At 38.3% G+C, this 25686-nt stretch overlaps 1 protein-coding gene across 2 annotated transcripts in view; it reads left to right on the top strand.

Annotated features, from left to right (window-relative positions):
- Window positions 1–25686, top strand: part of COL8A1 (collagen type VIII alpha 1 chain) — a 158749-nt gene that overhangs the window by 96473 nt on the left and 36590 nt on the right. For both annotated transcript variants that reach the window (XM_001926443.7, XM_005670255.4), the window contains exon 2: window positions 264–380. The gene's annotated coding sequence lies outside the window, so the exon portion shown is untranslated. The remainder of the gene's footprint in view (window positions 1–263; window positions 381–25686) is intronic.

The following is a 25686-nucleotide window of genomic DNA, read 5'->3' as shown; positions in this document are numbered from 1 at the left end:
ACTATATACAGTATATGTATATAAGTGCACAATGACATATATAACACAAAAAAAATTATTCTCATCAGCACACACAGAGCTCTAACATCAATTGCATGTGCACTTACATTTTGGAATATAGTGGCATTTTTTACTGAAGTATGCATTTATATATTGATATTATGTAATTTATCCTATGATCCCAAAACAATACACTTTGATAATAATTCAGCTTATTGTTGTCTTTCCAATTGAGTAAAAGTATCCTCTTTTTTCTACCTCAGAAGCTGTTCTGGACGTGGAGCAGCATCTGAACAGACAGAAACCAGCCCCAGGCGTGCCACAGGAAGGCACGAGCAAGGACAGTAGTCCTCAATTCTGCAGACGGGCCAAGCCTAAATGTAAGTGTGAGAAGCCATAGAGGATGGCAGATGGAGGGCGTGGCGGTAGCAGCTGTGCCGGGAGCACATGGGCAGTCATCAGACACTGGGGTATCTGGCCTGCCTACAGGTCCTATCTCCCATCCTCGTCTCTACCACTGTAAAAGCCTTGAGACCATTGTTACTAGTGCCAGGTTTTAAAATCCCCGAGAGTAAAATACATGTGCAGAGTGTGATTTGAGATGATTTTTAAGCCCAGGCATGTTGAATAGGGTCTTAAAATAATCATTTCCATAGGACCTGACTAGGTATCCAAGTGTTCACCAGATGCTAGAAGCTAGATTTTGTGGAGGAAAATTGCTAACTTAAGCTTCTTTTCATGATTCAGTAGAGGGTTTTAAGTAATGAAAGATCTGGAGATTTGAAAAATAAATAATTCCAGCACAAATGGGAAAATTAAAATAATCTTATCATCTCCCAGTCATGTCTATATGTGCTTTTCTACCATTATCAAATTTCTCTTAATTGGGCCAATTCTTTTCTGGCTGATACTTTATAGTTTTAAGTTATGAGTTATAATGAAGAAATGATTCCTTTCAGATGACCAAAGTGACATGTACTAAATTTTCCTAAAGTCAATTTAGGATGTATGAAACAGCATGATATACCAAATATATGGTTTTATTCATACACAGTATTCAATCTATCAACAGTGAAAAATAACAGCAGCATGCCAGACTCTTATCCCTCAATAGATCTCTCAGTAGAAGCAATTAAAATGTAAAATATATCATTAACTTCGGAACTTTGACAGGAAAAAAAAAAAAATACCATCTATTTCTGACGAGTAGACATTATCTCATAGTATCCACAGCCATCTTATGCCTACTACCATTGCCTGGTTTTAAGTGTGACTTTTGGACACACGACTCAATATTTCCTATTATTTAATAGTACAATGGCTTTCTATAGTCTGTTTAATTTTATTTAGTAATTTAAAAAATGAATGGTTAGGATTCCTTGGATTTTTGTGTTCTCACTGGAGGCGCATTTGAACAAAAAGAAAAACAGCATGTAGCCCGCTAGTTAATGCCACATGACCACATCCTGTCTAGAAAAAATCCAGAGTTCCTGGAGAAATGCAAATACGTTATTCATTTTCCCAAGGTATCACATTTTTACCACGGGTTCCACTAATTATTTTGGCTGTATTCCATCAAGGCCAGATGTTAATCAAATGAAATACATATAATGTAAAACCATTGAATAAAAAATATGTGCTCATTTAAGCAACAGGTTATAGAACTCAAGCCAATCACATATTTTGGAGAAGCTGAAGAAGGAGGCATGACGTGGGTTACATTCATAATGTCAGGGTAAGGTTCTGAACTCAAGCCAAAGAAACATTTTAATTGTTGCAACCAACTAAAGCTCAGCTGCTTCTGGATTTCTTGTAACAAAATCTTGCTGCCAAGGGCATTGATGGGCTCACCCAGTAAAAAAGTACAGTAATAATGTTAAACTAAACCATAAAAATGAAGAAAGGGGTTATTATAGGGCAGAGGAAAGAAATTGCTTATAAAGTTATGGTGGAAATAACAAAAATACATTTTACTGAACTTTTAAAAATTAAGCTTTGTTTTTAAATTAGGGTGCAAAAGCATGAAAATGTAAAGGTTATTCAATAAACAATTTCATTCAATGGTCAACAGCAGTGATTCAGTAAGTGAAAATTAAAGTTACGTTTATTCAACATGGTCATCAATTCAGGCAGAACTGAAGCCTATATTATGATCATTTGCTAATAAAAATAACCAGCTGAAAGCCATTTTTAAGAGGGAATTTTGACTGAGAAGGGAATAAAGAACTTCTTGAATGCATGTCTTCTCAGTGAAAATGAACTTGGCTTATGCTTAATTTCACTAGGTATAAAACTCTAAATATTTTATGTGGTTTTTAAATTCTAGGAAGAAATTTATTTGAAACAAATGTAGAAAATTGCCCCAAAAACTTAAATATGAAAACTATGATAGACTTAAAATTAAGGAAATATATCACAATAACTAATCTTCTGTGTGCCCTCTAAAAGTAAAGAATGTAACTTTTTAAATTATTTTCAAATTATCAGAATTTCCTTTCTGGTCATCTTTATACCTTCTGAAAATATATATCTCTGAATCATATATCATACACAGTTTGGTAGATTTCATATTTTTTTCAAGTTGGATAACATATTTCTAAATGACAATTTCCATAGAAAGCAACTCCACTTTTCTCCTTAAAATACCTGATGTGTCTTATACACAGTAAAGTCTAAATAATTCAGTGAATTGAACTGAATTATTTCCCCTCTCTTTTCATAGATTAATGTGTCTCTTGGATTCACACTGGAGAGGTGGTGTCTCACACATGGGGATTAATGAGCTACATCTGTAACCAAAAGTATCCATGGAAAACCTGCTAAATTGATCCATATCTGTTTTATTAATCAAGCCCAGTACAGAGGGACTTTCTTGTGGTTGTACTATATTTTGGAGATAAATAGAATAGGGAAACCACAGTTCAATTTAGAAGTTTTTTTGAAACATTGAAGAACGTGGGGTTTTGTATTATATGACAGCAATAAAGTCCAATCCTTGATGTCTGTAATGGTGATATGTAAGTATATAAATATCCTGTATGTGTAATTTTACTGTAGAACATTACAACAGGGGCCAAGAAGACCCTAATTATTTAATATGGAATTTACTTCTTACTGCCACTCTCTTCCTTCCTCATCTTTTGAAAATAAAAACTTTTTTTTTTTTAAGTTAGCATGGTATGAACAGCTTTTAGTTGAAGCAGATGGCTGGAAATCAGAAGTTCCAGATTCTGATTCTATCCTTGATTCTCCTACCAACAGGGAATGTGGCCTTGGGCAAGTCATGAGAGTAAAGCTACACTAAAAAGAGTTATAATGCCTTACATATGTATGGTGTGTTATGATCTAACACAGTACTTTCACATACAATATATTATTTAAGCTCCCTAACTGCCTCCTCAGAGGAGCATGGCAGTTATTAACAACCCCCGTTAGAGAGAGTAGGAATTTTAAGACCCAGAGACACTAAATTTTACTTATTCGCAGTCATGTAATATCAAATGTCAGAGCCGGGAACAGACATATATGATGATTCCAAGTTGGCCTTTGTCTTCTTTCCTCTATACCATACTGTCATGCTGTGGCTTTGTCTTCTTTCCTCTATACCATGCTGCCAAAGCTGGCTGTCCGTGTGCGTGTGTGTGTGTGGGGGGGGTGATACAGCCCTTGAAATGTGGCTAGCCCCAATTGAGATGTACTTGAGTATAAAACTTAGGATTTCTAAGACCTTGAAGAAGAAAAAAATATAAACTATCTCATTAATACTTTTTATATTGATTCCACATCAAAATGATAATACTTTAGATATCTTGAGTTAAATAAAATTAATCTCACCTGTTTCTTTACCTTTTTTAATGTGGCTACTAGAAAATGTGAAGTCATATACATGGCTCTCATTGTTTCTATCGGACAGAGCTGAACTAGAGGATTCCAGTGTTTAGAGCCCACAGTACAGATTTCACAGCACTGGACGTCTTCATACACCTGTCCTGATGTGGCTGATACCAATTTCCAAAGGCTTTTAATGTAGATCAGCCACAATAATTCAGTCATTCTCACCCAGCTTCCACACGCAGAGGAAAGCTCTGACTTTGTTAGTTGATGCCTCAGATTGCTCATTTAATTTCCCACTGTGGCACAGTGGGAACCAACTACAGCAGCCTGTAGGTGCAGGTTCAATCCCAGACCCAGCGCAGTCTGGCATTGCCATAGGAGTGGCACCGGCCGTGCCTGCGGCTTGGATTTGATCCCTTGCCTGGGAACTTCCATATGCCACAGGGCAGCCAAAAAACAAAATCCAAACTGCTCATTCATTAAAAGGGCTCATTTTATATTTGCTGGATGCTTGAAAAGCTTAGAGTGAAAGTGCCATGGAAAGAACTATAAATTATATTTATGATTCTATAGCACACCTTATTTTAAATATGTTCCCATTAAACATAATGAATGAATGAGACATTGGACTATTAGGTGATATGGGCAATGTAAAATAACATATATAAGTTTATCATGAAATATATTTTATTCCCTCTAACAACTCTTTAAGATATTGTATGTATAATCCCTATAGGGGTATCTTATTTCTGGTTTGTTTGTTTGTTTGTTTGTTTGTTTTGTCTTTTTGCCTTTTCTAGGGCGACTCCTGTGGCATATGGAGGTTCCCAGGCTAGGAGTTTAATTGGAGCTGGAGCCACCTGCCTACGCCAGAGCCACAGCAACGCAGGATCCCAGCCACGTCAGCAACCTACACCACAGCTCATGGCAAAATCGGATCTTTAACCCACTGACCAAGGCCAGGGATCGAACCCACAACCTCATGGTTCCTAGTCGGATTCGTTAACCACTGCGCCACCACAGGAACTCCATCTTATTTCTGTTTTGAAAAATTGAAATATAAGTCCTCAGGAAAAATGGGTTATTATTTAGGAGAAAAATATATGTGGTTAAAAATAAAAGACAGCCCAAATTCCTGAAAACTAACATTTATTTGGTATTTATTATGTGGTCTCAAACACTAAACTAAGTTAGATCAAGATGATCTCAGTTAGGAATTTGAACATGAGCAACAGAGAGCAGAACCAAAAAGTTCTGATTTGAAGTCACAATGCAAGCTATCCAGATAGTATTGGAATATAGGGAATATTGAGCAATAAGGTCAAAGGTCTGCCTTCTAAATACAGAAGCTGGTAGACTTGTGAACTTGTTTTTGAAAAATACATACTTATAAACAAGATTGTATCAAGGAGGAGTTATTCTTCACTTTCTAAAGCCTTCTTTATGCTACAATAGAAATCTTTACAGCAGTGTTCCCCAATATGTTAAAACTTACCAATTGTTTATAAAGCAAACTTCTCACGCAAAACAAAACAAACAAACCAAAAAAATAGTATGTAACATGAGTTTCAGAGATTTGTTTTCCTCCATACATTATATCCACATGGAGGAAAGTAAGCTGAAATTACCTTAAATATTTTCTGGAAAAACAAGTGATGAAAACAGGTAAATAAGGGGGTCTAAGTCAAATTGGTGTTAAAAGCAGTGAAAACTAAAGAGTTTTATAACTTTTTATACAGTTATAATAATGTTACCTTTAAAGGTTGACATTGAAAATTGCATATGTAAGCTAATTTCTTTTAAGATTTCAAAATGTAATATAAAACTTGTTGCCATATCTTAATGTTTGTGCTTACCTGGAAGGAAATGAAAATAAAAATATAAACAATAGGCAACTCTGGTGGCAGAATTTTAGATATTTCTGCCCTTATTTATACTTTTTTGTAATAATGCCAGAATAAATGTATATTGCTTTTATAATAAGTAAATAGAAAAGTTTTTGTAATCAATTCCAAAATCAATTGCAAACGATAAAGGCAAGAATTATCTGGGGAGGAATAAAATGTTCTTAATTACAAAATTTTAAAATAATAATATATTTTATAGGTTCTTCTTTCCAGGCATTATTGCCCCTCCTTTGATTCAGGATAAAGTACCCTGTGGGCTATTCAATTTCTCTAGACAATGAAGGGCAATGCTAGATTGGGTTTTCTAGATTTTCTTGAGAAAGCAGTTTACCCTCAGCTGTTAACATGAGTGTTAAGATCAAGATTGTAACATAAGCTCTTATAGCACACATTTGTTATTGTAGCATCAAAAAAGCAGAGCATCACGTAAAGTGCCCCATAAAACAAACTGGCCATCAGTTCTTTCTCATGATGTTTACTTAAAACAGGCCTTAGGCTTAGACCTTGAGATGTATAAAATGCCCTGTGAAAATATAATATATAATCATATCTTTGAGCAGGATAAAATCTTAGTAATCCTAAAAAGTGAAATATAGAGCTGTTTTAGGCATTCTTTTTAAGTATGCATGGAGAAATATTTGGTCTGCTAACTTCTTTTATAACAACACTAAAATTTTACTCCAAAGGAAACTCTGAAATGAGTGCCATTTAATCATTAAATCATAGATCCACAGACCAGGAGAGCTAAAAGGGGCCTTCTAGATCATCTCATCCAGTACCAATATTTTGTACATGAGAAAACTAAGAAACAGAAAATTTTTTTTCTCAGAAAAAAGTGAAATCACTGAAAAATAGACCAAAGAAACTAGAAATTTCTGGAAGCTTACCCATGAAGGGCTAGGTATTTGAAATCCTATCAGAACTTTATAGTTTGGTTGTGGGCACCCCTTTGCAAGGAAAAACATATACTAATATCGACTAATATTCGTATAAGAAAAACACATTCACAGTGAGTGAATTCTTATAAAGTGAAAGCCAAAGGCACAGTAAGGCCAATGGTTTCAGACCAGATCACTCACTCATCACTCAGCTTCCTTTCTTCAGTGAGTCAAATAATTGAAAGGAACTTTCTTTGCCATTTTTCAGACACAAATCGCCTGTTATTATGAGAAACTGGTTCCACAGTTGCTGATACATCAAAGAATAATGGGACATTCATTCCTAGAGTTAAAAAAGAAAGGATATCAAAATCTTCTTGATTTTATGCTTTTCTGAAAAAATGCTTATGATAAAATTATATGTATTAAAAAACATATTCCTCATCCCCCCAAAATACATACTACACATCACAGAGATCGTTCTGGAGTAAATATTAAGTTTCTTTTTCTAAGCTTAAGGCCTGTCTAAGAAATTAACACAGTAACATTTGATTTTAAGGAAAATAGAACAGTGCATGCATTTCTCTTGTCATCTATAAAATAGGAATGAGAGTAGTCGCTCACGAAACTGTTTAAGATTTAAATCAACTAATAATAGGTGTAAAATGCTTAGTATAGTTCCTGGTACATAGTTAACATTCAATAAGTGTCAGATAATTCTTGTAGAGGTAATATTATTATCTAAAATATGATAACACCTCCACACTCTCCCTTCTCCTCAATCAAATCGAAGGCTTAAGATTCCCCTCACTGTTTCATGGGCCCCCACCCTTGTACATGCTGATCCCTCTTTCCAAATGTTCTTTCCCTATTTCTCCTGGTGAACTCATATCCATCAGCCACCTCAGCCCTGTGCCTGACTTACTTGCACTCACCCATTTCCCAGGTTAACATGCCTCTTCTAGCAAATGAGACATGAGTTTTCCACTTGATTCTTCCCTCACTTCCAACACACACACACACACACACAAACACACACACACACATACACACTGAACATAAAAATGCATCACACTCTATGCATCACACACACATTTTTGTATCCCTATAGAAATGTCTATTGAAATAAATGAGCCAACACCTGTATAAATAAGTGATTTTTTTCTTCTTTGTAAGTAGTTATGAGGTTAGAATGTTATCTAGTGGCCTCAGTTTTAAAGAGGAAGAGGGTGAACAGTGTAGTGGGAAAAGCTGGGGGATACAACTTGGCAGCCTTGGAACCTGGGTTCTACCACAAGACTCACCCTGTGGTCTTCAGTGAGTCATTCAATTCTCTGGACTCACTCGCCTTCTTAGCAAAATGAGTGAATTAGGCAAAATATTCTCTGAACACCCACCCAATGCCAGCATTTATATGATGCTAAACATTGGTCCATCTCAGTGGTTCTCAAACTTTAGCAGGGGTCAGGATCATCAGGTGGGCTTGTGAAAACACCAGTTCCCAGTCAGCAGGTCAGGTCTGAGATGGGCCCAAGAATTTGCTTTTTTAACAAGTTCCTGGTTGATATGAGGCTACTGGGAAGGGGGTGGGGGAGTTACCAAACTTTGAGAATCACTGATTAATCTTCTTAACAGATGATATCCTGCCACTGTCTTGTTGCCATCTGGCAGAGAGCAAATTCACAGTAGGATGGAGGCAGGGAAACCCAGGCCTCAGTGAAGCTACTGTCCACTAAAAAAAATATGCACAACCTAAAAGTTGAGGGTTATGTTTTATTCAGTGAATTAAACTGAGGACTTAGCCAGGTAGGCAGCATCTCAAGTAACCCTGAGAAAACTGCTCGGAGGAGACGAAGGGGGGCCTGGATATATAGGGGTCTTGTAACAAAGAGCAGGCAGTAGGAACAAAAGATTACTGTTAATAACAGAAAACCAGATATCTCAAGTTAAGGAATTTAGCACTTTTCTATGAGAAGATGCAAAGGTCTGGGCTCACTGAAATCATTCCTTTGCTATGTACCTCAACTCTCTGGGCCAATATCCTGTGTTTTCACATCCTTAGTTTCCTCAGGGTGCACCTTAAAGAGTAGCGGCAAGTCTGATGGCTGCTAGAGGGCCAGTATTCTTTGTTTCCTTCCTAAGTTCCCTCAGGGATCACAGGCTAGAGATGGCTACAATCACTCATGACTGTGACATTCATTGTTTACTGACAGGGCAGGCAATTTTTTATTTCTCACTTCCATCAGGAAGATTGGGTGTCTAGGGGTGAGTCCCAAGAGTGGCCACAGAAGGCAGACTGTGCTGACCCAAAATAGTTCTTTTAAAGGCCCACCTTGTGGGAAATGGACTGCCTGAGTTACAGTGCTGCAGAGCCCTGAAAAATTTAAGGGTTCGGGCCTTCTGTTAAAGCCTTCTGCTTCTGAAGTCACAGTGGATCACAATTGCCATCTAGTGACCACTTGGAGTTACTGCCTCTAGAGTCTACAAAAAGAAATGATGCTTTCATTTGGAAACTACTTTTTTTTTTACAAAACTGTTCAAGATGAGAACTTCTAAGAACAAGTTTTCATGTACTCTGGGCTTATATATGTGTGTACTTAGGTTCTATGGAAATAAACAGGCATGTATCACGTGCTAGGCACTGTTCTAATACTTAATTTATATTCAGGTATTCACAGCAACCCGATGAGATATATTATTATGCCCACTTTCTAGACAGGAAATGTAACTACAGATGTACAGTGAAACTTGCCTGAGGTTGCCCATCCAGGAGCGTGGTAGAGCTGTCATTGAGCCTAAACAGCTTCTGGAGATATTACTCTAGCCAGCTTCTCTCATGTAAGCAATCTAATAATTGGTACACACGCAGTAGTCCCAGCTTTACCATGTTTTTCTTTTCAACAGTTTTAGTTACTCAGATTTAACCACTATCTGAAAACATTAAAAGGAAAATTCCAGAAATAAACAATTCATAAGTTTTAAATTGTGTGCTGTTCCAAGTAGCATGATAAAGTCTCTTGCCCTCTCACTCCAACCTGCTCAGGACATTAATCATCCCTTTGTCCCATCTGCTAGTCACTTAGGAGCCATCTAGATTATTAGATGGACTGTGGCACTATCTCCGTGCTGTGTCCAAGTAACGCTCACTTTACCAAATAGTGACCTCAAAACCACAGAGTAGTGATGCTAGCCATTCCAATATTTCAAATGGAAACCATAAAGTGCTTCTTTTAAGTGAAAAAGTGAAAGCTCTTGAGTTAATCAGGAAAGAAAAATATCATGTGCTGAGGTTGCTGAGATCTGTGTTTTTACAGCAAATCTTCTATAAATGAAATTGTGAAAGAAAAAGAAACCCATGTTAGTTTGGCTGGCATACCTCAAACAACAAAAATTATGGCTGCAATATGTGATAAGTACTTAATGAAGATGGAAAAGGCATTCACTTTGTACAAAAAGATATTTTGGGAGGAGTTCCTATTGTGGCTCAGTGGTTAATGAATCTGACTAGGAACCAAGAGATTGCAGGTTTGAACCCTGGCCTCGCTCAGTGGAATCTGACGTTGCTGTGAGCTGTGGTGTAGGTCGTAGATGTGGCTTGGATCCTGCATTGATTCAGCTCCAATTAGACCCCTAGCCTGGGAACCTCCATATGCTGTGGGTGTGGCCCTAAAAAAGACAAAAAAAAAAAAAAGATATTTTGAGAGACCACATTCACATAACTTCCATTACAGTATATTGTTATAATTGTTCTCTTTTATTGTCGTTGATGTTAATCTTTTACCTGTGACTAATTTATTAATTAAACCTTATCAAAAGTATGTAAGTATAGGAAAAAATATAGTGTATGTAGGGTTTGGTACATTCACTGAGGTCTTGGAAAGTATCCCCCCCAGGTAAAGAAGAACTACTATCAATAGTTATCAGATATGAGTCTGGAGATTTTTATAAAATATGTACAGAGGCAATGAATTTTTCTATGATTTTTTTCAAATGATATCAGCTCATGGTAATAACTAAAGAAATGTTTCTACCTTCAAAGACATCATCAATGGAAAGAGCACCATCTTGGAGTAAACTTACAACTTACTGTGCAACTTTGGGCAGGTTGCTTATCCTCTCTGGACCTGCCTTTTTTCATCCCTCAAGTCAAAAAAATTAAAATGTAGTTTACATGGCATGAAGTTCTTTAAAGCCAGATTAAATTTTTGAATAACTGCTCAAATTATCTAGTGAATGTGGTCACAGGAGCAAGTAGGGAGATAATGGGCAATAAGCATATTGGTTTTTCTCAAATTGTCCTGCACATGGAAAAGGAGACAGAACAACAGATTTGACCTCCTGGTCTATTATGCAGAAGTGTTCGTGACAGTAACAACACTCACGGCATATGAGCTCTTCCATAAAGAGCCCAACCAGGGAGATCTATGTTTCACTTCTCTTCCTGGATTCTGCACTTGAACTGTGCCCAGACCTCTGCTCCTTTGCATGTTCCTTCCTTCCAAGAGTCCTCACCAAAGGACCTCTGCAGAAAAGTCAGATCTTTGCTGATGGATTGAGGTCCTACCCACCTCCCTTACTCCAGACTTCTTTTATCAGAGATTTCCTTCCATTTAAAAACCTGGTTTCTGCTAATCCTTTTAACTCCTGTCTAAGGCTTCTCAGTTGCCAAACCATTTGTAGCCTCAAAAAACCAAACACTACAAGATGGTCATTAAACCCAAATACTAGTGGTTTCTTTGTACATATATATATATATATAACATGATATATATATAACATGATAAAATCTGCTACTATAAAGATTCATGATGATGAAGGAAAATAAACATGTAGACAGAGCTAGAGGAATAAAGGGTTATAACTAAAATATGTTAGAGTAAAACATGAGTATCTCACTTGAACAGATGTCTTCATGTCATTCCAAGTATTTGTATAGATTTATTTAATCATCACATCAAACCCAGAATTAGTCTAGATGAGTTTTATTATCAACCTCATTTCAAAAATGAAGGAAATTGAAGCACAGACATTTTAAACAGCTTGAAAAAAAATTAGGGGATGGTTGAGAATCCACATATCCTAATTATTAGATCTATGCTTGCTCCACAATTATTACAGTTTATTTTAATAATAAAATCCTGACATAAGATGGCTGCTTTCTGATACTTGAGTTATAAATAAGTCCTTTGTATATATAAGTAGAAGTAAAAGAGTAATTCAACTTCGAGGATCATGAAAACTCTTTTTCAATTCACTCAACAAGCATGTGTTGAGAATCTATTATGTAACTAGCACTGTTTGGGTTTTGGAGGATTTAGCAAAGAACGAAACCAAAAATGGCATTCCACATTCAGAACTTACATTCTACCTAGTTGAAGGAAAGATAAACAAGACAAATAAATATGTAATACAGTGTCTGGTAATGAAGAAGATCCAAGTAAGGTAAAGAGACAGAGAATGGGAGTTCCCGTTGTGGTGCAGTGGTTAACGAATCCGACTAGGAACCATGAGGTTGAGGGTTCGATCCCTGCCCTTGCTCAGTGGGTTAACGATCTGGCATTGCCATGAGCTGTGGTGTAGGTCACAGACTCGGCTCGGATCCCGCGTTGCTGTGGCTGTGGCGTAGGCCAGCAGCTCCAGCTCCAATTAGACCCCTAGCCTGGGAACTTCCATATGCCGCAGGAGCGGCCCAAAAAATGGCAAAAAGACAAAAAAAGAGAGAGAGACAGAGAATGATAGGGGGTTGAAGGCATTGCTTTAAAATAGATGATCAGGGCAAGCCTCTCTGAGGAGGAGAGGCTTCGACCGGGGTCTAAAGAGGCCAGGTCATACAAAGATCTGGATGGCGGTTCAGGCAGAGGGAGTAACAGGTGGAAAGTCCCAGGGTTGGAAGCCAAATGGGCTTGTTCCAGGGTAGCAAGGAGACCGCTGTCTGGACAACAAGGCTAAGAAGATGGTGTCCAGGAAAAGACCAGGGCCAGATCTTGAAAGCCTTGCAGGCTGCAGCAAAAACTCAGAGTTCACATGATTGGGGGTAGGCATGCACTGGAGAGTTTTGAACAGGAAAATAACAGGGCCATGATCTTTAAGTCATCACTCTGGTTTCTCTCGAAAAATTAGACTAGTCTAAGAGTGGAGGCAGGGACTCGTGTTAAGGGGCTATGGAGTGAGCCAGGGAACACATAATGGTGCCTAAGTAATAGTGACGCAGGGTAAGCTTTTATGGAAAGATCCTAAAAGTTGCTGATGTGTTAGATGTGTGAGGAAAAGGAATATCAAAAATGTTTCCGGGAGTTCCCGTCGTGGCGCAGTGGTTAACGAATCCGACTAGGGACCATGAGGTTGTGGGTTCGGTCCCTGCCCTTGCTCAGTGGGTTAACAATCCGGCGTTGCCGTGAGCTGTGGTGTAGGTTGCACACGCGGCTCGGATCCTGCGTTGCTGTGGTTCTGGCGTAGGCCAGTGGCTACAGCTCCGATTCAACCCCTAGCCTGGGAACCTCCATATGCCGCGGGAGCGGCCCAAGAAATAGCAACAACAACAACAAAAGACAAAAAGACAAAAAAAAAAAAAATGTTTCCTTGGTATCTATAACAGTCAAACTCATAGAAACAGAAATAGAATGATAGTTACCAGAGGTTGGGGGAAGGGAAAATGGGGAGTTAGGGGGAGTTCAATGGGTATAAAGTGTTACTTATGCAAGATGAATAAGCATGTGTTGTCAATGGTTGGCAATACTATACTATACCTTTAAAAATTTAAAAGAATAGATCTTATCTGTTGTTACCAAGAAAGGTAGGAAGGACGGAAGTAGAGAGGGAGGGAGGAGGGAAGAAAGAAAGAAAAAAAGATGTTTGCTGTCCAAGTAAGGTCAGACTTTTATTTTATTTTATCGTTTTGTTCTTGTGAGGAGCATCTTATTTATTTTCTTAATTTTTATTATAGTTAATTTACATAGTTTTGTTAATTTCTGCTGAACAGCAAAGTGATCCAGTCATACATCTATATACACTCTCTTTCTCATATTGTCTTTCATCATGTTCTATTATAAGTGATTGGACATAGTTCTCTGTGCTATACAGCAGGACCTCATTGTCTATCCATCCTAAATATAACAGTTTGCATCTATAACCCCAAACTCCCAGGGCATCCCACGCCTTCTCCCATCCTCTGGGCAACCACAAGTCTGCTGTCCATGTCTGTGTGTCTATTTCTGTTCTATAGATAGAAAAGAACCATATATTAGATTCCAGATATAAGTGATATCATATGGTATTTGTCTTTCTCTGACTTACTTCACTTAGTATGAGAATCTCTAGTTGCATCCATGTTGCTGCAAATGACATTATTTTGTTCCTTTTTATGACTGAGTAGTATTCCATTGTGTATATGTACCATGTCTTCTTAATTCATTCATCTGTAGATGGACATTAAGGTTGTTTCCATGTCTTGGCTGTTGTGAATAGTGCTGCAGTGAACATCGGGGTGCATGTATCTTTTTGAATGAAAGTTTTGTCTGGATATACACAAAGGAGTAGGATTGCTGAGGAGACTCTTAAAAATGCAATAACTTTGAGAAACTGTATTGGGGCGAAATAAGGTTAGATTTCAACACTATTCTTTGCAACCCATGCAATATTATATAACCATAAACTTTCCTCAAAACTTAAATTTAAAATATTATGTATTTATCAAAATAAATATTAAATTTTAAAAGAACTATGTAAGCTTTCAGAATTTTTGATGCAAAAGAAAAGGAATGTCTTCTAAACTTTGAGCCTAAGCAACAAGATAAGTAGAAATATCATTTTCCAAAATCAGGAAGCGTGGGTTAGCATTAGTTTTCCAAAACTTATTATCCCCTAATTGATTTCATTAATTTGATTTCATAAGTTTAAGTGAAAAGAATGTTTAATTCAAGAGGTCTTAGGATGTGTCACCACCTTTTTAAGGTTGAGCCGTGTTTAGCAATAAGGATATTCTGCCACGACATGGACTCCTGCTCTGAGAGAAAATCCTGAACCAGACAATCAGCCTGATCTGGTGTGATGTTTCTAAGTGATTTTTGGAAAATACTTTCAAAGACCCATGACTAGAGAATTATAAAATCATGCCTTCTGTTTAGGACATGTTTATAAATATGCATAATGAAAGCCTAGCTCCAAACTCTTTCAAGAAGTACAAGGTAAAAATCCATGGTTCAGTTCAAAGGAATGTTAAATATCAGTCTGAGATTTATACTCTTGGGAAAGAACTGTTACAGTGGAAACAGGGAAGAAATGTGTTTGGTTTGTGAGCCAGTGGCTCTTTTCTGGGAACCAGAGTTTTGAACTTCCAGGCAGCTGTGTTGTAATAAGTTTAGCCTCAAAGATCTGGGGACAGCGACATCACATCACCACATATGACTTCAAGGAGCAAGAAGACATTTTGGGGGTGCGAGTACTTTGCCAAAATCACCATAAATCAAACTACGTAAACAGGAATTTTTAAATGGACACAGGAATTATTTGACTCATAAGGAGAGAAAACTGAAAGGACATCAAATTCCGAGAAAATGTGGTTCCTTTGTCGGTTCTCTACTTTTACAGAGAATGACTCCTTTTCAACACTTTAGCTTGCCTGATGGATGCTAATTAGCTATGATTTTTTTTTAGATGAAGACATGAAATTCTAATGGCATGTAAACCTGATAAAGACAGGGACATTTCTGTCTTCTTTATTGCTCTGCCCCTGGCAATTAGAACTGTACCTGGCACACAGCTGGCACTCAGCAAATCTTTTTTGAATGAATGAATAAAGAAAAGGTGGAATAATTGCTAAGTCGAAGGAGAAAAATAGAAAGTAGAAAGAAATGTTCTAATTGTTTTCATGTAAAAAAGCCATCTTGTTAGCTGACATCGAATGAAAATTATAAGAGAAATTTTTTCTTTCTGGGGGAGCAGCTCCTGCCTAATACACTCTTTTTCTCTGGGGTAACCCTTGGGTTTTCATTGCCCCACATATTTATAACATTCATTGATGCTAACTAAGCATTAACAATCTTTATCTTGAGTTATGTCAGTTTTTACGTAGTCTACATATTTCACCCAATCTTCATAGTTTTTGTTGAGGAAATATCACCAGTCTGAAGAGTTAAACCAAAAATTGAACAGACAGACTGGCAACCACAAAAGTTGATTTCTTTTGACAACCTGCTCAATTCTTAAGATTCCAAGGTCCATGCCTAAGATTCCATGGTCCATGCCTAAGATTCCAATTTGCCTTAAATTTACATCAGTTTGTTCACCCTTACCAGTTCTGACTTCATGCTCAAGGGCAGGTTTTTTCCATTGCCATCACTCTGGCCACAGCTCTTGAGTAGCTATGGATTGAAACTAGTAGAGAATAATAAGAAACAGAAAGGGAAACACCCTTTTAGGAAAGTATTTGATGAGAAAACAGAAGGCACAGATCTAAGGCACAGGCTTGCCTGGAATCTAGTCTGGATTTTAGAGGCTGTTATCACTCAGTCTCAAGTGGATCATCATGAATCTGTTCTTATATCCAGTGTTCTCTGAGATCCTTTACTCTAAGACCTTTTAGAAATGTGTGTAAGTCATTCTAAAGTGAGAAAATGAATAGGATACATTCTAGTATGAAGCCAAGGAGAGGGAAAATATATCTTTCGCATCTCGCTTTTTGGTGACATTACACTTTAAAAATAGGTATGGGGAGGAGCGCAAGGGAGGAATTTCAGTTAGGCTAATCTACTTACAAGTAGAATTTCTTCCAGGATACAAGAACCTTTGGCAAACACTGGTTGGCACATTCTTCCTAAAAGGTACAAGCCTTTCCCCCCTCCTTGGCAGGTTTTAAATGACACTTAAGAGTGTTAGGCAAACCTTCCAAACCATAGCCAAAAGCAAGTTAATCCAAAACACACAATATCCCCAGCCAGCTCAAGATCAACCAAGAAAAAATTAGGCCTAGGGATTACAGGATGTTAATTGTGAAACATAATTCCATGATATTTGTGGCTCTATAAACTGGACAGAGCTATTCTTGAGCTCTGAAATACTCCTTAGACTGGGCAGTTGCTTATATTTGATGTTATAACATGCATTTAAGTATCAAAGTTTCGTTACAACCTATCCAGTAGGATCATGGTTCTCAAATTTTAGTGGGCCTAACCATCAACTGCAGCAAGCTTGTGAAAAACACAGAGCAAGCATAACTAGTCAGACTCCATGGGAATAGAGATTGGGAACGAGGAAAGCTAATGAGTAAGACTCAGGTGGCTTGCCTGCCACACATTGAGAATCACCACACTGGAGCCTAGAGTGAGTTCCCTGAAGTCAGGACTCTCCCCAACTTAAATTTCCTGCACCTGGCACTGAGACTGGAACCTGGGAGGTTCTCAACGAATATTTAGTAAATGAAAAGCAGTTAGCATGTATGGATGCCAGGCATTGTTCTAATCACTCTGCACATATTAACTCATTTAATCCTCACAGTCAAGGACTATTGCTGGTTGCTCTGCTCACACGCTGTCCAAAGTGTCACATGGCTGGTCCCTTTGTTATATTCAACTGCTACCTCCTCAGGAAGACTCCCCCCACCAAAAGCCTATTGAAAGTGGCATCAGTCTTACACCCATCCCATCCCAAGATCCTGTTCTTTTTCTTTACAGCATTTGCCTCTATCTAAAGTTATCTGGTTTGGGGTTTTTTTCTGACTCCCTTCACTAAAGTATAAGCTCCGTGAAAACAGAAATCTTACAGGTCTTATTTGTCACTCTATCTCTGATGCCTGATTTACAATACACACCAAGGAAATATTTATTAAATGCAGGCATGTTGAGAATGCACAGTAAATGCAAAGTAAAGAAACTGTGTTTGCTATATAATTTCCTAGTTCTCGCAGAGCTTCCAGAATTTGTTATGATACATGTAAAAAGCAAAAGATGTCTAACTCCAAAATGTCCTGAAAATGATTTCCTGATCTTCCCCGTCCCAAGTCATAGACTGGACACGAGAAAAAAGGAGAACTAGGAAGGGTTAAAATGGAAAGTCTGTTGCAACATGAGTATCTAGACATAGTTCTCAATGCTATTCAGCAGGATCTCCTTGTAAATCTATTCTAAATTGTGTCTGATAAGCCCAAGCTCCCGATCCCTCCCACTCCCTCCCCCTCCCCCTCCCATCAGGCAGCCACAAGTCTCTTCTCCAAGCCAAAGGGTGGGGGAAAAAATGCAATTGTAATGTATACATGTAAGGATAACCTGACCCCCTTGCTGTACAGTGGGAAAATTTAAAAATATATATTAAAAAAAATAAAAATAAATTTTTTTAATTAAAAAAAAATGGAAAGTCTGAGAGATTTTTCACTCTATGGCATCAATATGTTGTTTGAAATGAATTCTTAGGAATCAGACACACCCATGTGCAAACATAAGTAAAAAACACATTCCAAGATTAAACGTACATGATTTTTAGATTAACCAATGTTTTTATTAGTCACACAACTATTCTGCTTTACTAGTTTTAGAAAAAAAAAAAAATGTATCTGCATGACACCAAAAGAACTAATTAAATCAATGAACCTCAAGCCAATTGCCTCAATAGTTTAAAAAAAAAAAATGGGAGACCAGTTCACTCCAAATGGCAAATATGTCAGAATCACTGACTGTTTTACCCTGTGCCAACAAAATCAAAATCAGGAACTGACTGTAGACCCAGGAGAGAGAAAGAAACTCATTTTAAATGGGTTTCTCACATAGGGAGGCTCAAAACCACAGGTCCTTTGAAATAAGGCCACTTCCTAGTTGATGTCGTATCAGTGCTAACCAGACCCCAGCAGGATTCTGACCATGGATGATCAAATTAGCCTCCTCCTCTTCATTTATGGTTATGGGTCTCAGGCAAACAAGAATAGGGCCGAGGGGCTGCTATTGATTGGAGCTTTTTTGTTCCAAGTATTTTTTACCGCTTCCACTAAAATGCCGGACATTGAATGTTGTCAGTAATGTTGTTGGATAGAACACATTCAAAATCAACCATGAACATTTTAAAAAATGTTTTCCTTGTTTTATTTTGAGGATATCTTTTCACTATGATCGTGCAGGGAGTTAGCCAGACCTGAGCTGGCTTGGTTAGTCATCTCAAAGAATGTGGATAGAACACAGGAAAATCTTTACATTTTTTGAGAAATCGCTGATCTCCAATCACATTCACTTCAGTCAGTTGTTGAGGCTTAGTACAAAACTTGGAAGTACCAGCATAGATGTCAGAAGGGACAGAGGAGGGCATGCAACCAATAGTGAGGTCTGCTCTTACCACAGGAAGGCAAAGATCCTTTGCAAAGACCTTCACCTAGGAAGAATTTTACTGCCACCCACATTCCCATCTCCCCCAAACCCTCGCCATTGAGAAAGATTTAATCAGAATTTTTTAAAAGATACAGAAGAAATTGTTTTTATTTTTGAATTTTTCAAGTGCAATCAGTCAAGAACAAAAATAATTTCTATGTTCACTACCCAGGCCTTCAAAACCATCTGGGTTAACTCAAAGCCAGGTTTAGCACGTTTTGTTTCTATTTTGTGAGCAAAACATGATTTGGATGACAAATTTCTCTGAGGTTCATGCATAGAGCTGAGAGACTCTGTCATTTCCTTATCAGAAGCAACAGGAGAAATTCCAAATATGAAGAATCACAGAGATTTATTGCCTCAATTCCCAGCCTGACACTTGGCTCAGCACAGAGAGGACGCAGCCAAAAAGAAGTCCTTTACTAAGGTATGAAAGGAACCGGCTGCTTGTGAAGTCCAGACTTGGGAGTGACACAAACAGGGGTCTGGACTTCTACACAGCCAGCAAAACCTAGTCTGTTTGAAGTTGGATCAATTGATTTCTTGAACATTTCAAATAAGCAAAATTCTGCGGGAAATGGGAGCCAGATGCATTTTTAACTCGGGAGTTCCTTGGAAGACAGGCAGAAAATAATCAAACGGAATCCTCTAGTTTCACTTTGGCCCTCCTCCTAGACCTACTCTCCAGAACTATACCTCCGACATGTACGCAGACACAGTGAGTGAATAAACTCAAGGAGGGGTAGAGGTCAAAATTTATTTAAATGACAATTTTAAATGTATTTGCACACTAGTATTTAAATACAAAAAGAAACAGTATGCATCTGCTATAAATGTAGACCAGTTTTAAAATACAATATTTGGAAGAGGCTAAGAAGCATCTCGGAGTTTCCATTGTGGCTCAGCGGGTTAAGATCAGACATAGTGTCTGTAAGGATGTGAGTTTGATCCCTGGCCTTGCTCAGTGAGTTAAGGATCTGGCGTTGCCATGAGCTGTGGTGTAGGTCGCAGATGCAGCAGCTCCTGCATTGTTGTGGCTGTGGCATAGGCTAACAGCTCCAGCTCAGATTCAACCCCTAGCCTGGGATCTTCCATATGCTGCAGGTGTGGTCCTAAAAAGAGACAAGAAGAAGTAGTAGAACGAAAAGAAGAAGCATCTATTGTCAGCTAGACATTGTGCTGGCAATTTTCACAAAGATCCTCTGATGTAGGTTGTCTTTATTCTCATGATACACCTAAGAAACTGAGGCTCAGTGAAATCCAGTGACTTGCCAGCAGTCACAGTGATAGTAAATGAAGAGGCTGAGACTGACTTATCAGTGGAGCCCCCTGGTGATCCTCTGGATTGAAATCCAAATGGAAAGATTTCTAAGACTGAGTTTCCTCTGAACTAGCTTGTGCTCATCCTCACCTCCTCCTCACACATGACACAGGAATAAATTGGCAGCTTGTGCTGATGATAGGTCAGGAGTGGCTGGCAGTTGTGTGCACACCAGAAACACCACCACACCAAGCAAGCATGGCAAATTTCCCCCAGGACCTCAGAGGGAAGAAGGAACAGGGACGCTCCCTTCTCAAATAAACTTTGCTTCAGGCATTTAGAGAAAACATAGGAAACATGACTGGAAGAAAATAGACTTATCCTGCTATGCCTAGCCACTAGCTTGCTAACACCTTATTCTTTGCACTTGTGACTTTCACAGAAGATGAACTGTTTCTTGCCTCTTAACTTCACATATGCTGACCAGAAGCCCCCAGGTTTCCTGGAATTTTTATTAAGAATTCCAGATACTTTAGCAATAATTTTCAGACACCAAGCTCTGGCTGACAGAGAGCAGATACACACCATGTTTGATACAAGTGATGTCTGGGGATTTTCCTTCTGCTTTCTTCTGCATTTTCTTCCAATGAAACTATCCCATTATTGGTTTTGATTTATTAATTATGATCATATTTCCCTTTCTAGAAATCTCTTTTGCAAGATAAAAAAAAGAAAAAAAATGGTAATGGATAGCCATCTTTGGTATTTTATTAGTTCTCCTTGGCTTTTGCTTTTGAACTATCTGCTCTATTTCTTGAGCGCTTCCATGTCAGCAAAGAAAATCATGGATATTTTAGCATGGAACTTTTTATGTGTATCCATGTTAATCCAGCCCACCTCTAACATTTGTAATGCTTTGGGCAAAAATACGAATGGAGGCCCTCACACCACACATTTCAGTATTTAAAAGTTATGGATCAAGCTCACAAACTGTTAAATAATTTATGTTCTATCCTCTGCCTTGGCAAATATTCATTCTTAACAACCTGAAAGGTCACATTCAGATTGGGAATTTTCAGACACTTTGAAGTGCTGCACTAAGACACAGAGGCATGGGGAGGTCAGCCCACCCCTGGTCCATCTGTTCCCACCCAGCTCAGCTGTGGACCACATGAGGTTTCACAGCCATGCATGTAAATACTCCATCTATACAGCCAACTCCATCCAGAGCCCCTAACACACAGCTGCTCCCTGGCCCCTCATTGGACCCAGAGGTGCACACCTCGGGGGGACAGTCTGTGTCAGAACCTAGTGACCTGTGAAGTCAATAGAAAGAGCTCCAGATCATCTGGGTAGAGAATTCTAGGGTTGCATGTACCCAGAGCATGGTCTAGAAGAGTGTGATGTGGAGAGCACAATCCCTAGGCTCTTCACACCATGGCAATTGAAGGAGGCAGCTTCAGGAAGATCAGCACAAAGGCCTCTCTTGACCTGATCTAAGTAGTACCTGGGCTTAATGTCCACTTTGTTGTAATGGCTAAGTGAGAATTATACCGGACCCTTTTCATCCATAGCTTCCAAGCAACAGTGAAAGGCATCTTGGGAAAATATGTAGAACTAGAGGATGAAGACCCATAGTTTCTCATAAGGCAAGGCATCTGCACCTCAGTATCACTGAGGATTATGCAATTTGCTCCTTGAATTGCAAGTGCAGTCATCTGATTTCCCTCTCCTGTTTCCATGGTCCAAAGCCAATGAAGAAACAAAATCTGCTAAATACACGAAAGAAGACATCATTAACAATGGATTATTATCTAACATGGAAATAACTTTAATTAAGAGGAAGGAGTAGAAGTACATATTTCATTGTCCTAAATTTACTTAGAAGATGAAACAAGCAAGAGCCAGAGAAATGTACTCTGGGAGATGGGAGGGAGGAGAGGGTGGGTCCCTTGGGTTTACATTTGTTTCAAGTGAGGTAGACTGTGCTTCTCCCACCTGTCTAGTGCCCCGGATCCCCTCCTACCTCTGTCAGGAATGAAAATGATAAAAGAGTTAATACTTCCATTGCACTTACTCCATGCTAGATGCTACTCTAAGCACTTTACCTATATTTACATAATGAATTTGCACAAAAGCCCTATGAGGTAGCTGATAATATTATCCTCCTTTTATAAAGAAGGAAAATCAGGCATTAAAATATTTTGGAAAAAACAATAAGCCCTGCCCAAGGTCTTGTAGGTAATAAGATTCAAACCTGGGATTTGCACAGTCAGGGTGGCACTAGAGTCTGTGCACTACCAACACATTCTCTGCTTCTTGGGATGGTCTACCACCTGAGACTGGCCAGCTCGGCCATTGCTCACCCTCCACTCTGCCCTCCTTCACCAAGTAACCATGCATTTGCCCCTGATGGCTGGAAGTTTGACCCAGAAGTGTGTTGTTTTTCTGGCTGACCTGGGACTTTCCTTTTCCTGTGGAAGGAGAACAGCCTCCCATGACTGTCACCCACCAGAGGCCAAGGAAACCTTAACAGCCCCCAATTCTCTCAACAGCTAATGGGACTTTTTTAAGAGGAACTTTGTGTGTTGAAATTTTACTTATTCTCTTGTTTTTAAAGTTCCTAAAAGATTAGGGATTGTGCCTTATTTTTCTTTATTTTCAGTTCTTATTAGGGTACCTTACGTACAAGAGGTGTTCAGAGGTTTTTAAATAAATAAAGTTTCAGTATATCCTTCAATAACCCCAAATTTTAATCTGGGAGCTCAATGAATATAAAGAGCAGAATAACATTTGCATGCAAATTTCAAATTCAACCATTGTGGGCAGGCATTATTACGAAAAATTTATGTATCTTCCAGAGACTGTTCTGTATTCAAAATTCCTATTGATATGAAATGGTAGTTAAGTGCTCAGACCCTGGAGGCAGCTTCCCTGAGTTCAAATCCCAATCCAGTTACTTACTGGCTGTGGGACTTTTTACATGTTATTTGAACACTCTATGCCCCAATTTCCTCACAGATAAATAGGAATGATTATGGTAATAGCATCCATCTCAGGGGAGTTTTCTGAGTATTAAATAAAGCTAATCAACGCAAGGTGATTAAATTAATTAATTAATATAAAATATTTTCAGTACTGCCTGGCAAATAGTAAATTCTCCATGAATGTTAGCTGCCTAGGCCTATCATCTCATAATTTAAGAACAAATACAATTTCTTTCAGCACATAAAATTGTTGTATTTTTAGCAATTGATAAAGTAGTTAACATATTTTGTCTTTATGGTTAAGAGAACAATTGATATTTTGTTAACTATTGATAATAAATTATTGATAATAATTAACAAATAAAAGCAGGAATAATAGAACATAATAGCTATTGCATTAGCCACCAAGCACAGGCAACATAATAAGTTATGTGGAAAACAGTGTTCAGAGAGACATGGTCTTGGCTATCACAGAATCCACTGACTCACGGTTCTCCTCTTTCCTCTCAGAAGGCGTAACCCTTCTAAGAATTTAAGAAGCAGGAACATCAGTCTTAGCTGCAGTCTGCTACAATTGCTCAAAGTCACACCAACAAACAGTGAGGGAATAAACTATACAGTTCCCAGGCCAGTGTAGCAACCATTCAGTCAAGGGTGTTTAGTGGGACAGGTGGTACAATGGGAATCCACAAGCATGTGTTTTTTTGTAAACACTGTAGACATTTTGTACACATTGAAGCCAGAGGAAATTACATCAGGACTACAATATCCAAGATACCCCAAAGCATACACACCAGTTTAAATCCTTTGTGGAGCCCAAATTCCTTCCTTCATGATCTTAACCTTTGCTGTACGAAACTTTCCCAGACTCCTCCCCAGGCCATTCTTTACAGTGCAGCTTGGAACACTCATGCTACTACTTCTACTTACTATTTACGTCAATGGCATGTGGCTTTCTCATTATATCATTAGCATACAGCAGGGGTTCCTGCTGGCAAAGTAACCAGAGTAATGTTCAGTTGATGTTTTAACTCCTTTTGGTCATATCCATGTTGTTGGCTTCCAGTCAAGGAACATTAATGTTTCATAGTTTCCTGCTATTTCTTTTGTATATTTTTCCATATGATCTCATCGGCCTGTAACAGCTTTTCCTTAATTTATTAACATCTTATTTTATTTCTTCTAGATATCTTTAGTACCTTAATATCCTCAGTCCAACGCAACTGATTTCTCTTCTGACGGCTGCGCTAAAGCATCAACATTATATTTTTATTTCAGGAAAATGTTTCAAACATCATTCAATGCAAGAATATATAAATATCAGGTGCCACCTCAACAAACCCAGGACAGATTATTTCTCTCAAGGACGGTTTTGCTTATAGATATGCCTAACATACCAGAACTGGTTGGTAAAACATACTAATATCCTATTGGATATTATTCCTATTGGATATATATTCCTACTAGAACTATGGTAATAACAAGAATGCAAAGCCATATAAATACTTATCTTTATAGCTATCTTTTCTTGAGTTCCTGCTACTTTGCAGGTCACTATCAGGCATTTTTTATCAAATATGATCCCAATAAGAATTATTATTCCCATTTTCTAGGCTAAGAAATGGAAGAAGTTCCTTTTTTTTTTCTTTTCTTTTCTTTTTTTTCTTGGCCATTCCAACAGCACACAGAAGTTCCTGGGCCAGGGATTGAACCCACAGTATAGCAGAAACTGAAGTCGCAGCAGTGACAATGCTGGGTTCTTAACCCACTGCACCACGAGGGAACTCCCTGGAAGAGGTTCCTTAAATTACAAGGCTGATAAGTGGCAGAGCCAGGATCTAAATCCCAGTGGGGGTCTTTCAGACTCCCCATTCCACAGGCTCCTCTCCCCACCTTGAAGGCCCCTCTCAGTACATGACCCCTAATCACTGCAGCACAGTGATTAGGGAAGGAAGAACTGAAATTCAAACAGCCCAATCAATCGATGCATTCAGCACTAGGAAGCAAATTATCATTAGAATTAACTAGGAAATGAAGACTAAACCTTTATATTCTTGGTTTGTTGTATAATCTTTCAACAATAGTTCATTTTCCCCTAATATTTTCCTCAAGAGAGAAGATAATAAACCCTGGGGAAAAATATGGTGCTAAATTAACATTCACCATAATAATTAGATTTGACTTTCAGAAGCCAGTGCTTCTGATAATTAAAAATGATGTCCTCTTGCAGAGGGACACTCATGCTATCGCTTTGCACAATTCTGTAAAGCATTAACATCTTTAACTCCTTCAGATATGTTTTGTGTACTAGCTCAATAACAAATGTGGTACTTTGATAACTTTGAAGAGATGGTGCCACTTCCAAACCTAAAATAAGCCAGGGTCCATCTTTTCCCTGTGGCTTTTATCTTACAGCTCAGAACTGACACCATTTATAGTGCCACCCCATTCTGCTTAGAAATTTCTTTCTCTGGT

This window comes from Sus scrofa, chromosome 13, assembly GCF_054392235.1.
Source record: "Sus scrofa isolate SSC_HxYL_T2T_F1_AM1 chromosome 13, Sscrofa_HxYL_maternal_Yorkshire_Landrace_v2.0, whole genome shotgun sequence".
NCBI lineage: Eukaryota > Metazoa > Chordata > Mammalia > Artiodactyla > Suidae > Sus > Sus scrofa.
Note: the sequence above shows the minus strand (reverse complement) of the source record. Positions and strands in the feature narration are given on the sequence as shown.